At 39.8% G+C, this 13,586-nt stretch overlaps 1 protein-coding gene across 4 annotated transcripts in view; it reads right to left on the bottom strand.

The window, feature by feature from the left end:
* RREB1 (ras responsive element binding protein 1) overlaps positions 1–13,586 on the bottom strand; it is a 176,765-nt gene that overhangs the window by 75,401 nt on the left and 87,778 nt on the right. For all 4 annotated transcript variants that reach the window (XM_060774777.2, XM_067467514.1, XM_060774779.2 and 1 more), the window contains one exon: positions 4,262–4,381. The gene's annotated coding sequence lies outside the window, so the exon portion shown is untranslated. The remainder of the gene's footprint in view (positions 1–4,261; positions 4,382–13,586) is intronic.

Here is a 13,586-nt window from a genome sequence, read left to right as displayed (position 1 = left end):
CACACAAGATGTACTGTGTGATGGACAGTGAGATTTTGTTTGTTTGCTTCCTGCATATTTTATACGCACATTAAACTTCTGGCTTGTTTTTTCACTGTTTGGTTTTGATCTACAGTATAAATACCCCAAAGGCACCAGCTCCTGTTTTATACTGGAAGCTAAACACTTTCAGTTCTAGTTAGTTGTTGGGCAGGAGACCATAAAATAAATCCGGTGCTTACACTATTATTTCAATGGAAGAAAATGGAAAAATCACCTCTGAGTATACCTTGCCTAAAAAAATCCTATGGAATTCATGGGGCTGTCAAAAGTCACATATACACACACATTTAGGCATCCTCTGGAGTCCTTAGGCCAGTGATGGGCAATCTTTTGAGCTTGGTGTGTCAACATTTGCCAAAAACCTGAGCATAACTTGGGTAGAGTGTCACTTCGAGAAAAAAACAATAATTTTGCAATATTTATAGTTTAAATAAGAAAAATGTATAATCTATGCTGAGTTATGAAGTGAACAATGCTCAAGCGTGCAGATGTTAAATTTGCAGAGCCTTTTACAAAGTTAAGGATGGAATTAGATTGGCTCTTATAAGGTGTATTTCTCTGTATGTGTCTGTGTGTCATCAAAAATAGCCATGCGTGTCAGTGCTGACACACGTGTCATAGGTTCACCATCACGGCCTTAGGCCAATGCTCAGCAACACCTTTAATGATAATTTATGCCACTGAAAATGTGGACAGAAGGCTGACAATGCCGGAGAAACGCATGTTTTTTATGGCCACATTCTCATGAAACATTTCCCTGAGGAAATTGACCTTTGTCCTCAAGAAGTGAGTTCCCAGGACATTCATGTACTCTTGATGAAAGCTAGACAGAAAAGGACCATTTGCACTGCCAAGAAATAGACCCATTTATATGAAGGGCATAGGGGGAAAGAGAGAGGAGGAGAGAGAAAAGTATTATCAGAGGTTAAAGTTCAGAAGAATGCTCTAATGTTTTCAGATCCTGGCACTATGAAGAAAAGGCAAGCATGAACCAACCATAAGATCTGAGATCTGTTGTAGACTTGAAGTAAATGAAAAGTTGGCTTTTGACAAACGCTAACCCTAAAGTAATGCCATAATAGTGAGCCAGAAGCTAAACATGCATACCAAGGATGAGACGGGGGATTTTAACCAAATATGTTTTAAAATGGTACAAAGGGATTACTGTTTTTCATTCTTTTTCAACAGAAAGCCATTTTGCTAAATTTATTTCTTCCTTTGGGCTTTTTTTTTTAAAAGACTGTATGGTGAAAACTAGCCTTTCCTCTATTTTCTGAAATGCAATCTTATACATGCCCTCTTAGGAGGACAACAAACTGAATTCAACAAGACTTACTGACATGGAAGGTTGCACAAGACTGCAGCCCCCATATCCCCTATTGCAAAGTCTATCATTCTATGCATATATATATATATAGAGAGAGAGAGAGAGAGAACACAAATAAAATGGTACAAATTATTCTATCTTTCTATGCCATCATGCAAATCAATATTTTCCTTCACTAGTGATTAAAGAAAAGCATCATTCTGACGTGCTCTTATTTATTTAGGAAATTTTCATGACGTCTTTCTCCAGCGGGACCCAAGGTGGCTTATATCATTTAAGAACATCGTAACATAAAACCATCAACTAAAAAACAAGTACCACATATACTTGAGTATAAGCTGAGATTTTCAGGCCCTTTTTTAGGCTGAAAAAGCCCACCTTGGCTTATACTCGAGTCAAAGTAATTTGTTATTTTATTCTGTTATTATTATTTTATTACATTTATTAATTACTATTTATTACATTTACATGGTTCTACTCTATTATTATTTTATTACACTTATTATTTTACTCTATTTATTCTTATTACATTTATTATTTTATTCTATTTATTATTGTTATTTCGTAAGGGTACGTAAACACATTTACATTGAAGAAGGTTAGTGTTATCTTAAATTACAGTTTTATGTAAATATTCAAAAACATTTAGCCTATCAATGCCTCAATTAATGTAATTTTCTTGGTATCTATTTTTATTTTGAAATTTATCGGTAGCTGCTGCTTTTCCCACCCTCAGCTTATACTCAAGTCAATAAATTTTCCCAGTTTTTGTGGTAAAATTAGGCCTGGGTTGCAATGAGCTCGCCAGCTCTTTGCACACTTATTCTAAGTACAATAGACTGAAAATAATTTCCACGGTAATTTATTTATTTATTTATTTAAAGCATTTATATTCCGCCCTTCTCACCCCGAAGGGGACTCAGGACGGAGCATAACATATAAACGGCAAACATTCAGTGCCAAAACATATTATACCATACACATACAAAAGCATTAAAATCACTTATCTTGACATTAAAATTCACTAGTTAAAACTGTCTCAACAACCATATCGGATTTGGTTGGCATACTAAGGGTTCCTATCGCTGCCTCATTGTACAGTCCCAAAGGCTCAGTCACACAGCCAGGTTTTTATCATCCTTCCAAAGGACAAGAGGGAGGGGGCTGACCTGATCTCATTAGGAAGGGAGTTCCATAGCCAAGGGGCAATTACTGAGAAGACCCTGTCTCTCGTCCCCGCCAAACGCGCCTGTGATGGTGGTGGAACCGAGAGCAGGGCCTCCCCAGAAGATCTTAATCTCCGCAGTGGTTCATAGGGGGAGATGCGTTCGGACAGGTAAATTGGGCTGGGATCCATTTAGGGCTTTATAGGCCAAAGCCAGCACTTTGAATTGTGCCTAGTAGCAAACTGGCAGCTAGTGGAGCTGGTGTAACATGGGAGTTGTGTGCTCCCTGTATGCCACTCCAGTTATTAACCTGGTTGCCTCTCACTGGACTATTTGAAGCTTCGGAGCAGTCTTCAAAGACAACCCCACGTAGAGGGCGTTGCAATAATCTAACCTAGATGTGACAAGAGCATGGACCACCGTGGCCAAGTCTGACTTCCCAAGGTACGGGCGCAACTGGCGCACAAGTTTTAATTGTGCAAAAAAACGCCCTAGCCACCACTGCAACCTGAGATTCCAGGCTGTTTGTCATTTCCCAGTGAACAGCTTGAATCCAATTGATAGTCTCAACTACAGAAATCTCAAATATTTAGAGGATCTACTCTAGCTGGATCTACCATTTGGATTTGGGTTAATGAGTTTCAAGACCAGTTTTTTTTTTATCCTGGCACTAGAAACAGACCCTCCATCTTGCAGTGATAATAGAAGTACACCCTTGTACTAGCAGCAGTATATCAGTAGTGGTCAACTATGGAGAAGCCACAGAGCAAGGGAAGATGGATATGAGCCATAGGAGGTTACACAACTCCATTAATGGCTTTCAGGGTATTAGATCTACAGATACCAAAGTAAGCTGTTGCTAGCAACCACCTGTGATTTTTCACAACTTCTTTGCAGAAGAAGGCAGTGGTTAGTGCTCCTAGGCAAACACAGATCAGGCTGCCAAAAAGAATATATGTATGGCAATGTAATCAGTGATTCCGTGAAGAATTGAGGCACAGAACACATAATCCACCACCTTAATCATCTATGGGTGTGGTAGTGATTTTTGTTAGTTTCTTTTAAAACACCTATCTGCAAAGAATGGCTTCAAGTGGAGGTGTGGGGAACACACCTGGAATATAATCTCACAAACCACAGAAGGTGGTGAGCAAAAACCAGCATGTACATGCACAAATGCACGGACACACATAAAGAGTTCAAGGGAATTGGTTCCAAGAAAATGTCAGCTTCCTTCCTCGTGTCATTCAAGGACACTGGTGCCACTTCTTTCCACATGTTTGTAAAGTTTAACAACACGGGGGAGGGACTTGAAAGGCCAACCATTGAAAAGCTCAGGCACTACTGCATTTCTTATTCCGGGTGAAAAATGATATAGAAGGAGGAAAGAGCATTTCATGAGGAACTCCTACATTCCTATATCTTACTGTTCCACCAGTAAATGGTCTCAGAAAAAGCGGAAGCATTGCGAAGTCATGAGTCAAACAATATTGTTATCCAGTGAAAAGGATTTTAAGAGACAGTACACAAAAGATTATACTCAGAGCCTAATAAGAAGTTGTGTAGGGGTGTTGGGAGATCATTTGCAAAGATAGCTGATACAGCCAGCAAGAATAAATAATGCTAGAATAAAAACATTGACTTTGGTGGAATGGGCAGGGTTTGGGAAACCATATTTTTTAGACTAGAGTTCCCAGAAGCCTTCAGCCCCCAGATTTCAACTGACCTTGGTAATTGTGGATTTAGCTTCTGAGATTATGGTGCAAACAGGTGTAGAGAGATGGTAGAGCAAAAGCAGAGGAATCACCTTAGTGTCAACACAGGAGGAGGGCCAGCACAACACTGCCTAGAATAGAAAAACAAAACAAAACAAAAATACATTAAGGCTCTTCCCCAGCAAAAGTTATGTTTTTAAAGAAATAAAATATTTGGGATTTAACGATGACTGTTGAGAAACTGCCATCTCTCAAATCTTGTCTACCTCAAAATTGGGAGAGATGTAGAAGGAAAACTACATAGGCTATCCCATGCCCCTTTGAGAAGACAAAGGATACAAATGTGCAATACAAAATAACTAAACCAGGGACATAAAGATGAATAAAACATATACCATGGAGGAAACACAACTCATTTTTATTCAGGAGCCATAATCACTTTTTTAAATGCCATATGCAGTCACATCTGGTGGGAATGAGAAACTGGACCTTCTCTGTGGTGAACCCCCAGCTATGGAATTCTCTCCTGCCCCCTCTCTCCTGACCTTCAGGAAGCAATTGAAATCCTGGCTTTGGAATCAGGCATTCGCAGAGTGAATACGGAGACCGGTAAAGACTAAAGTTATTGGACCACAATGTGCAGACTGAGTTTGACAATGTTTTTAACTTGGCGAATGGTTTTATATGTATTTTAATTTTATATGTATTTTAACCTATTGTTTTATGTATGTTGTTTCAAAATGTTATTTATTGCTTAGCATTGAATTTTTGCTGTTAGCCGTTCTGAATCCTTCCACGGAGGTAGAGAAGAATGGGATACAAAAGATCTAAATAATAATAATAATAATAATAATAATAATAATAATAATGATGTTATAATAATATTTTTATTAGTTTCTAAATAATAATAATAATATTTTTAAACAGACATTTAGGCTTCACATATGCCTTTTTCTGGTTTTTCAAACAGATATATGAGAGTTAGAGACTTTTTTCAAATACGAAGGATAGAAAATATCTAGAATACATGTCTGCAAGGTATACAAGGCTGCTAGATACCTGCAGCCACAGGTTACCTAGTCTAGATCAGTGGATGTTGTACTACGGTAAATAAAAGTCAGATGGTGTTGTTACAAAGATTGACAGTGTGGAAACTATGAGTATACTTGAATAGACTTGGAACTACTAATATCTATCAGTTCCAGAAGAGACTTCCATGTTTTGAATATGCTTTGAAATATGAGGGCAACAAAAATGTGCTGTCTTAATCCAAAGATCCAAAACTGCCTGTGCCTGGTACTTGGTATATTCATTTTGTAATAACAGAATGCAAGCCTCTAATTCCCCACAATTTTTGCACTGACTTTTTAACTTCACAACTGACTTAGTTCATGAGAGGCTAAAGAAATCTGACGCTGCACCGAGTCTTTGGAATTTGGAAGTCACTGAAGCTCTAGAAACCTTAGAGCTGGAGGGTAAAAGGGGTTTTCCAAAAATTTCAGCACTGGGGGAGGTAGAGAGGGGCAAGAAAGTTAGTTGGCATTATGAAGATTCACAGAGCACCATTTCTGCCATACCACCTTGTACAGCTAAAGTGACAATTGGCCAAGTCGTATTTAATCATCCCATCCCATCTCAATAGCCAAACTAACGCAGAATAAATTATTTTAGATTTAAAATATTTTAAACCATCAAATTGTAATGGGCATGATAAAAACTGCTGGCTCTCAACTTTGGTTTGGTTTTATAACATTTTGTAACCTGTTGTCTGAAATGCTCACATGTGCCTTCAAAACTGTACTATTGCTCTGTCTTGTCTACCCAAAGATGGAGTTAGCAGCTTCACAAATGCTAGATTGGGCTGGGGGAGAGAGTCCTGCTTTCCCGTTTGTCTGGACATGTTCTTTAAAGCCTACCGAAACAGGCCAAACCCTTGTTTTCTGGCATCCTCATAGCAGACAAGATAAGCTGGAGAGTTGATTGAACAATAGGAGCTATGAGGCAACATCCTGAGGGAAAACAGTCTCCCTTGTTTCATGCTCATGCAAACAGAGAAGGGGGAAGGCTTTGCATAGATAAGGCCTTGGGTTGAATCCTTGACACCCTCCATTTACTTTAAAGAAAGGTGCCTCCTACTTTTGAAAGGCTTTGACTATCATTCCTACCTTCTCCCACCACCTGGTTAGGAGATGAAGAGTTGGAGAAGCTTGGGTGAAGTTGTACTGCATCATAAGACAAGTGGCCCTAAGTCAAGAAAGCGCATGACAAAAGAGCTCGAGGGAAAGACACTCGTTTGCTATATTTTGATTTTTTGTGGGTTTCAGATAACGCACATTAGGAAAAAGGTAGTAAATAAAACCTTTTCCTCAGGATTCATCATGTTGGTATCCCAAAAGCTTTGGAACGCACAACAGATATATGTATCAGATATTATATAATATAGTCATCATTTTACACATTTAAAAAAATACTATCACTACCACTTTATTGGAAGTTGTATACAAAGTTTTTTTCGGGACACTCTTATGTGTAAAGCATATTAGCATTGAGAGGTATGAAAACAGACCCTTAGACATCATGATCAATGTGGGCTAAGTTTAGGCCCACTTTCACCTATCGCTATGGTTTATTATGGAAATACCTTTAGTACCTCTGTTATTCCAATAAGTTCATTTTTATCCTAAAACATGATTAAGAAATGCCTGGCCTGTTGAATATGATAGCTAGGATTTTGAATTATACTATTGAATGTGATAGCTGGGATTTCTAGGAACTGAAATCCAAACATGTGGCAGGCCAACAGCTGTTCTCCAACGCTGTGCTGTAAGCTGCACTTATGTCTTAACAAGCCAAATAACAAACCTAGTAAGTAGGACAGTTGTGTTGTGCATAGCACAGCAATGGCAGTATTAAATTGCTGTATATAAAATTATTTATTAACACATGCTGTTGGTGCTTAAATCTAGTACAGTGGTTTCCAATCCTTGCTTCTCCAGATGTTTTGAATGCGAACTCATAGAAGCCGTGGCCAGCAGTAAGGAATTCTGAGAGCTGATCTCAACTACTGACCTAAGACAAAGTTGGTAGTGCAAATCTAGATAGAAAGGAAATGCCACTAGTATTCTTACTTTCCGCTGAGTAGGAGAGAAAAACTATGTTGGATTGTCATGGAACCAACTGTGTTATCAACATCTCACCTGATGTGTGTATGTTTGTGTATGTGTCAGGGGCAATTTGAGAAACTGCAAGTTGCTTCTGCTGTGAGAGATTTGGCCATCTGCAAGGACGTTGCCCAGAGGACACCTGGATGTTTGATATTTACCATCTTTGAGTGAGGTTTCTCTCATGTCCCTGCATGGGGAGCTGGAACTGACAGAGGGAGCTCAGCCCACTCTCCCTAAATTTGAACCTCTGACCTGTCAGTTATCAGTTCTGCCAGCACAAGGGTTTAATCTATTGCACCACCGGGGGGTCCTTATCTCACATGATAGTATTTGCCAATGTACCTGTCTGTGTGTCCAGGGTTATACTACAGATCAGCAGAGGAAATGTATCCAACATTATTAAATTTTACATAGGCAGATCTTTACAGTGGTTTGACACACACTGCTGTAGATGGAGTTTTGCTTGCTTGCAGCAAACAGCTCTTTCTATAAAGACCCTTAGCTTGTAATCTATAGGCAGACTGTTAATATTTATTGAGAAGTATACTCGTACAAACATCTTTACTGGAGAAATTAATTGGCAGCAGTCTGGACATTCAGATCTGTTTTCCACCTTGGAACCTTCCAGATGTACAAGACTACAACTACAACCTTCCCTTACTGGAATGGCAAGTTCATAAAGGGGAACAAGCAGAGCTTACAGTTTCTAATCCTCACATAGACTACTGCAGATGCCTCCCTTCTCATTACAAAAAGTTCCCATTCATCTGGATTCATCTGCAGTTGTATGGCATCACTTCTTGGAATCTGTGGTACAGCAAAAGGAAATAAACCTGCAGCTGTTTCAGCCACTCAGTTCCTACAACTCTAGTGGCAAAGGCAAAGGGAGGTAGAGGTTAACGCCAAAAAGAGATTTACGGGAAAGCAGAAGAGTGATGCCAAGCCAGAACTGTTGTAGGCTCCTTTGCTTGGCTAAATAAGGCTCCTGTGTTTCATACATTGTTTTTGTCAAATGATCATCCCATAGTAATAGGATATTTACAAGAATGTGTGTGTCAGTGCTAAATTTGTAAGGATACGGGACCTCATCACACTAGAGAATGAATCCACTTAAAATCCGGTTTCTGCCTCCTGCAGAATTCTGGGGTTTGTAGTTTAGAGAGGAGCCTTTAATAGCCTCACTAAACTACAAGCCCCAGAATTCTGCAGGAGGCAGAAACCAGATTTAAAGTAGATGCATTCTTTAGTGTGATGAAGTAAAAAGTAAAAATGTAATGTTAGTTTGTGGGATTAACATAACTCAAAAGCCAATGGATGAATTGACATGAAATTTGGAGACTCTACCCCTAACAGATCAATGAGTGACCATCACTCATACCTCCCCCCCCCAAAAAAAAACCCAGCAGAAAGGCCTTTAAAACCCAAAATGCTAAATGACAAAAAGCTAAATGATGATACAGAAAAAAGGGAAAGAAGAGGGAGGGAGGGAGGGAGGGAGGGAGGGAGGGAGGGAGGGAGGGAGGGAGGGAAAGAAGGAAGCATGGAAGCAAAGAGCGAAGGAAGAAAGGAAAGGGGTAGAGAAGGAAGAAAGAAGAGAAAGCAGAAGGAAAAGGAAAAGGGGGAAAGGAAGGAAAGAGGTAGAGAAGGAAGGAAGGAGAGAAGGAAAGAAAAAAGGGAAGGAAGGGAAGGGGGAGTGAAGGAAGGAGGGAAAGAAGGAGAGAAAGAGGGAGGAAAGGAAAGAAGAAAAGAGAGAAGGAAGGATGGAAGCAAAAGATAAAGGAAGGAAGGAGGTAGAGAAGGAAGAAAGGAAAGAGGGAGGGAAGGAAAGAAGGAAAGAGAGAAGGATGGCAGCAAAAAGCGAAGGAAGGAAAGAGGTAGAGAAGGAAGAAAGGAGAGAAGGAAGGGGGAAAGGGGAGAGGAAGGAAAGAGGTAACGAAGGAAGGAAAGAGAGAAGGAAAGAAGAAAAGGGAAGGAAGGAAAGAGGGAGCAATGGAAGGAGCGAAAGAAGGAGAGAAAGAGGGAGGGAAGATTGGCCATAGCAACGCGAAGCGGGTACAGCTAGTGTAAAATAATAACAAAAGTGTCTTTGAAATAAACATGGAAACACCCTGTCTGTATATATTAATAATGTCAGAAAATATGTTTTCAGGTGGTGACATTTTATTTTTTAAAGTTTTTTTTGTCTTATTGTAGGTAGAGGGAGATGTGGAAGCGATAAGGTTAGAAGTAATTTTAGAGAAAAAATATTAAGTAGAATTAAAATGGTTTATACTCAATACTCAATAAAAATACTATTAGGAAAAAATATTATGGAATAATTTCCGAGAGTAGAACAGGGAAACCTACTAAGCAGAAGAATTTAAAAGCCACTAAAATCTTACAAACAAGTCAGATCAGTATCCACTTAACTGCATTGGCTACAAAATAGAGAGGGCCACTTGGTATTTCAAAAAGTCAGATACAAGCTTTCAAAACTTAAAAATATTTAAGCAGAATGTGAAAGAAAAGAAAGGAAGGAAGGTAAAGTAGAAAGAAGTGTCTCCTGACTATAAAACAAACTTCTATCTGTGTGTGTGTGTGTGTGTGTGTGTGTGTGTAGTGACTTGAGAAACTGCAAGTCGCTTCTATCTTGAAAGCCTCCTTCTTGGAAGATGTATTACTAAAACTCAGGATGCATGCTTTTAGTCCAAGCTGGCACAATTAAAGGAGCATTAATCCCATCGGGAAAGTTGCCAGTCTACATGATGAGGAAATACAGCAGGAGTAGGAAGCAAAGAAAAAGTGAATGAGTGGTAACACCAAGCTAGTTGATACAGCTGGCCATTAAAACACACACACTGCGCCAATCCTGTGGACTGCAGTCGGCAACGTAATTATGGGACCTGATGCAATTACTCTTTTCAGATGCCAGTTTGCACACGAGAGCTTTCTGTGCCCCATCGATTGGTCATGCAAATGCCTAGACATGCAACACGACGAGTAGGCAAAGGACAATCAGCTTGGCTGTTCTTATTAAGGGGAAACCAGAGACGCTGTAATGCTGCGATGAAGGGAAAGCTACAATCCAATGATGTCAGAACGCTCTGTGGGCATTTGCTCCTCGCACCTGTTCGCTGGGAGGGAAAGGCAGGGAATCTCCCTCCACAGCTCTAGCTTATGGGCCTAGCAACTGGGAGAGAGGAGGGAGCAGGACACTCAGCAATTCAGAGCCATGCTAGCCTGCTCAACCTCGTGGCAAAATGTGCTTTTCTCCACACTTTGGAAATGATTTAAAGCTAATCTAGTAGGTGCAAATTTATGTAGCAGTTTCTCCTTTACTTTGAAAGGGATGTGTGTCATCAACTGACCACACTCTGTTTGTCCAGTTAGCACAGTGTTTCTCTACCTGGGGGGACATGAGGGGATGTCAGAGAGGTCACCAAAGACCATCAGAAAACAAAGTATTTTCTGTTGGTCATGGGGGTTCTGTGTGGGAAGTTTGGTCCAGTTCTATCGTTGGTGGGGTTCAAGGGGCTCTTTGTTTGTATGTGAACTATAAATCCCAGCAACTACAACTCCCAAAGGTCTATTTTCCCCAAACTTCACCAGAGTTTACATTTGGTCATATTGAGTATTTGTGCCAAGTTTCATCCAGATCTATCATTGTTTGGGTCCACAGTGCTCCCTGGATGTAGGTGAACTACAACTCCCAAACTCAAGGTCAATGCTCACCAAACTCTTCCAGTATTTTCTGTTGGTCATGGGAGTTCTGTGTGCCAAGATTAGTTCAATTCCATCTTTGGTGGAGTTCAGAATGCTCTTTGATTGTAGGTTAACTATCAATCCCAGCAACTACAACTCTCAAGTGTCAAAATCAATACTCCTCCAACCCCATCAGTATTCAAATTTTGGCATATTGGGTATTTGTGCCAAATTTGGTCCAGAGAATGAAAATACATCATTCACATCAGATATTTACATTACTATTCATCCCAGTAGCAAAATTACAGTTATGAAGTAGCAACAAAAATAATTTTATGGTTGGGGGTCACCACAACTTGAGGAATTGTATTAAGGGGTCATGGCATTAGGAAGGTTGAGAACCACTGGATTAGCAAGAGAGAGGGACAGACAAAATGAAACAGGTTGCAAAGGGATAGAAAATAATTTAATCAGCATAATTGAAGCATAATAAAAAGTTGAATGATGCCTGCTCTCTCTGTCTCTTTCATTCTGTTACTCCTAAAAGTTGCCCTGATTATGACCTTTAACTACTCTGGATTTTTTTTCTCTTTTCAGCAACAAATCCTTTCCCCATTGGAAATACTCCCAGAGGAAGCTAACGCCTTGCCCACAAGCGATCACTGAATAACAGCCTTCCTCCAAACCTTGACTTCAAAAGTCGTTTGAGTTAATTAACAATGTGAGCCTCTCCAAACCTTCTCCCCTGACCAAGGCTTACAAAGAGCATGCAAGTGGGAATCAAGTGATCCATGGCTAACCACAAATCTACTCATGTGGCACCAGTCAGCAATTCATTTTTGACTCAGCCAAAAGGGAAACAAACATTATTAGACGAACTGAAATGAAGGAAAAGTTCACACCTCCCTGGAGGGCAACTGCACCCACCTCCAGGAGGCATTTGAGCTCAAATTTGGAAAAACCAGAGAACTCCAGCCAGTCAGGGAATTTTAGCATGCCTGAGGGATGATGTTATTTATATTTTTAAGAAAGAATTTCTTGGGTGAAGACATTAGTAGCTTCTTATTTTACAGTTAAAGTTGGGTCCTGTTTTCTGCCCCTCTTCCCATGTTTACATTCACTATAAAAACTCCTACTAGTTTTCAAATAGCCATGAAAAGATAGTTTCACGGCACCTTTGAGAATAAGTTGTTTATTTTGGCAGAAACTTTTTTGCAGAACATAAATACAGAAACAAAACACTTGTTAACATTCAAAAATCAAACAAACTAACAAACAAGACAAATCTATGAACCTCCCACTCACTATATGATGGTCTTTATCCATTATTAGTCTACTCCCTTTAAATCAGTGGTTTCCAACCTGTGGTCTGTGGACCACCAGTAGTCCACAAGAACTAAAATATGGTCCGTGGCTTCACCGTTACCATACCATTGCAACGAGAGTGACTGTTCTCATGAAACCCTCGTATAGTGCCAAGGCAATGGGGATGTTGGGAGGGGGGAAGCTGACTACCCGCAAAAGATGTAACAACAAGCCTCCTGGCTCCTGCTTCCCCTCCTCCTTACCTCTGAGCGGAACTGTTCCATGTGGCACCTGGAAGCTGGGGCACCTTGGTGTCTTCATTTTTAGGCCTGTTCCTGCAGTTATTTAAGGTGCTGATTCAGAAAATTGCACTGGATCGACCACATCAGCTCTAGATTATTAAATATGGTTTTCTGTGAGCGAGCAGATGGTGACTAATGGATGGCATATGTTCTGTATCAAAAACTAGAGCTGATGTGATCTATCCAATGCAATTTTCTGAATCAGCACCCCAAATAACCAAACCAAATCTAAAGTTGACCAAAAACTGCTTTGTAACCCTTTTGGTACTAATGTTAGAAAGTGGTTCCTGGTCAAAGTGGTTCCTTTGGAAACCACTGCTCTAAATGATATCATATAATCATACTACTATTTCTGAAAGTCCTATTTTAAGATGAACTTTCACTGAATTTGAATCTACTTCTACTGATGCACTGAACAGTGCTAAAGCTATACCAAAAAGAATATCAGTGTATCGTGGAATGCAACTCCCTTTCTGGACCACAGTCAAGAACCCGTTAACAGAAACCATACGATGGGGAAAACGATAAGCAATATCTACACCATTTTGCATTTGGGTGAAATGATTAATTGCTTCTGATTTTACATTTGAAATTGCCATCCTCCCCATGTTCAAATCTGCTACTAGTTTTCAAATACTGTAATCATATTACTCTGTCATCGCAAAAATGCGATTCCTGTGACATTTGAAAAGAATAAGTGATTTATTTCAGCATGAACTTTCATGGGTTTCAGGCTATTTCTTCCGGGGCACTGAACAATGCAAAAGCTATACCAAAAACAATATCCGTGCATCATGGAAACTTATGCAACTCCCTTGTTGGATCACAGCTAAGAGGCTGTTAATAGAAATCATAGGGTGGAGAAAACAAGGAGCAATACCAAT

The sequence above is a fragment of the Anolis sagrei genome, chromosome 4, assembly GCF_037176765.1.
Source record: "Anolis sagrei isolate rAnoSag1 chromosome 4, rAnoSag1.mat, whole genome shotgun sequence".
NCBI lineage: Eukaryota > Metazoa > Chordata > Lepidosauria > Squamata > Dactyloidae > Anolis > Anolis sagrei.
Note: the sequence above shows the minus strand (reverse complement) of the source record. Positions and strands in the feature narration are given on the sequence as shown.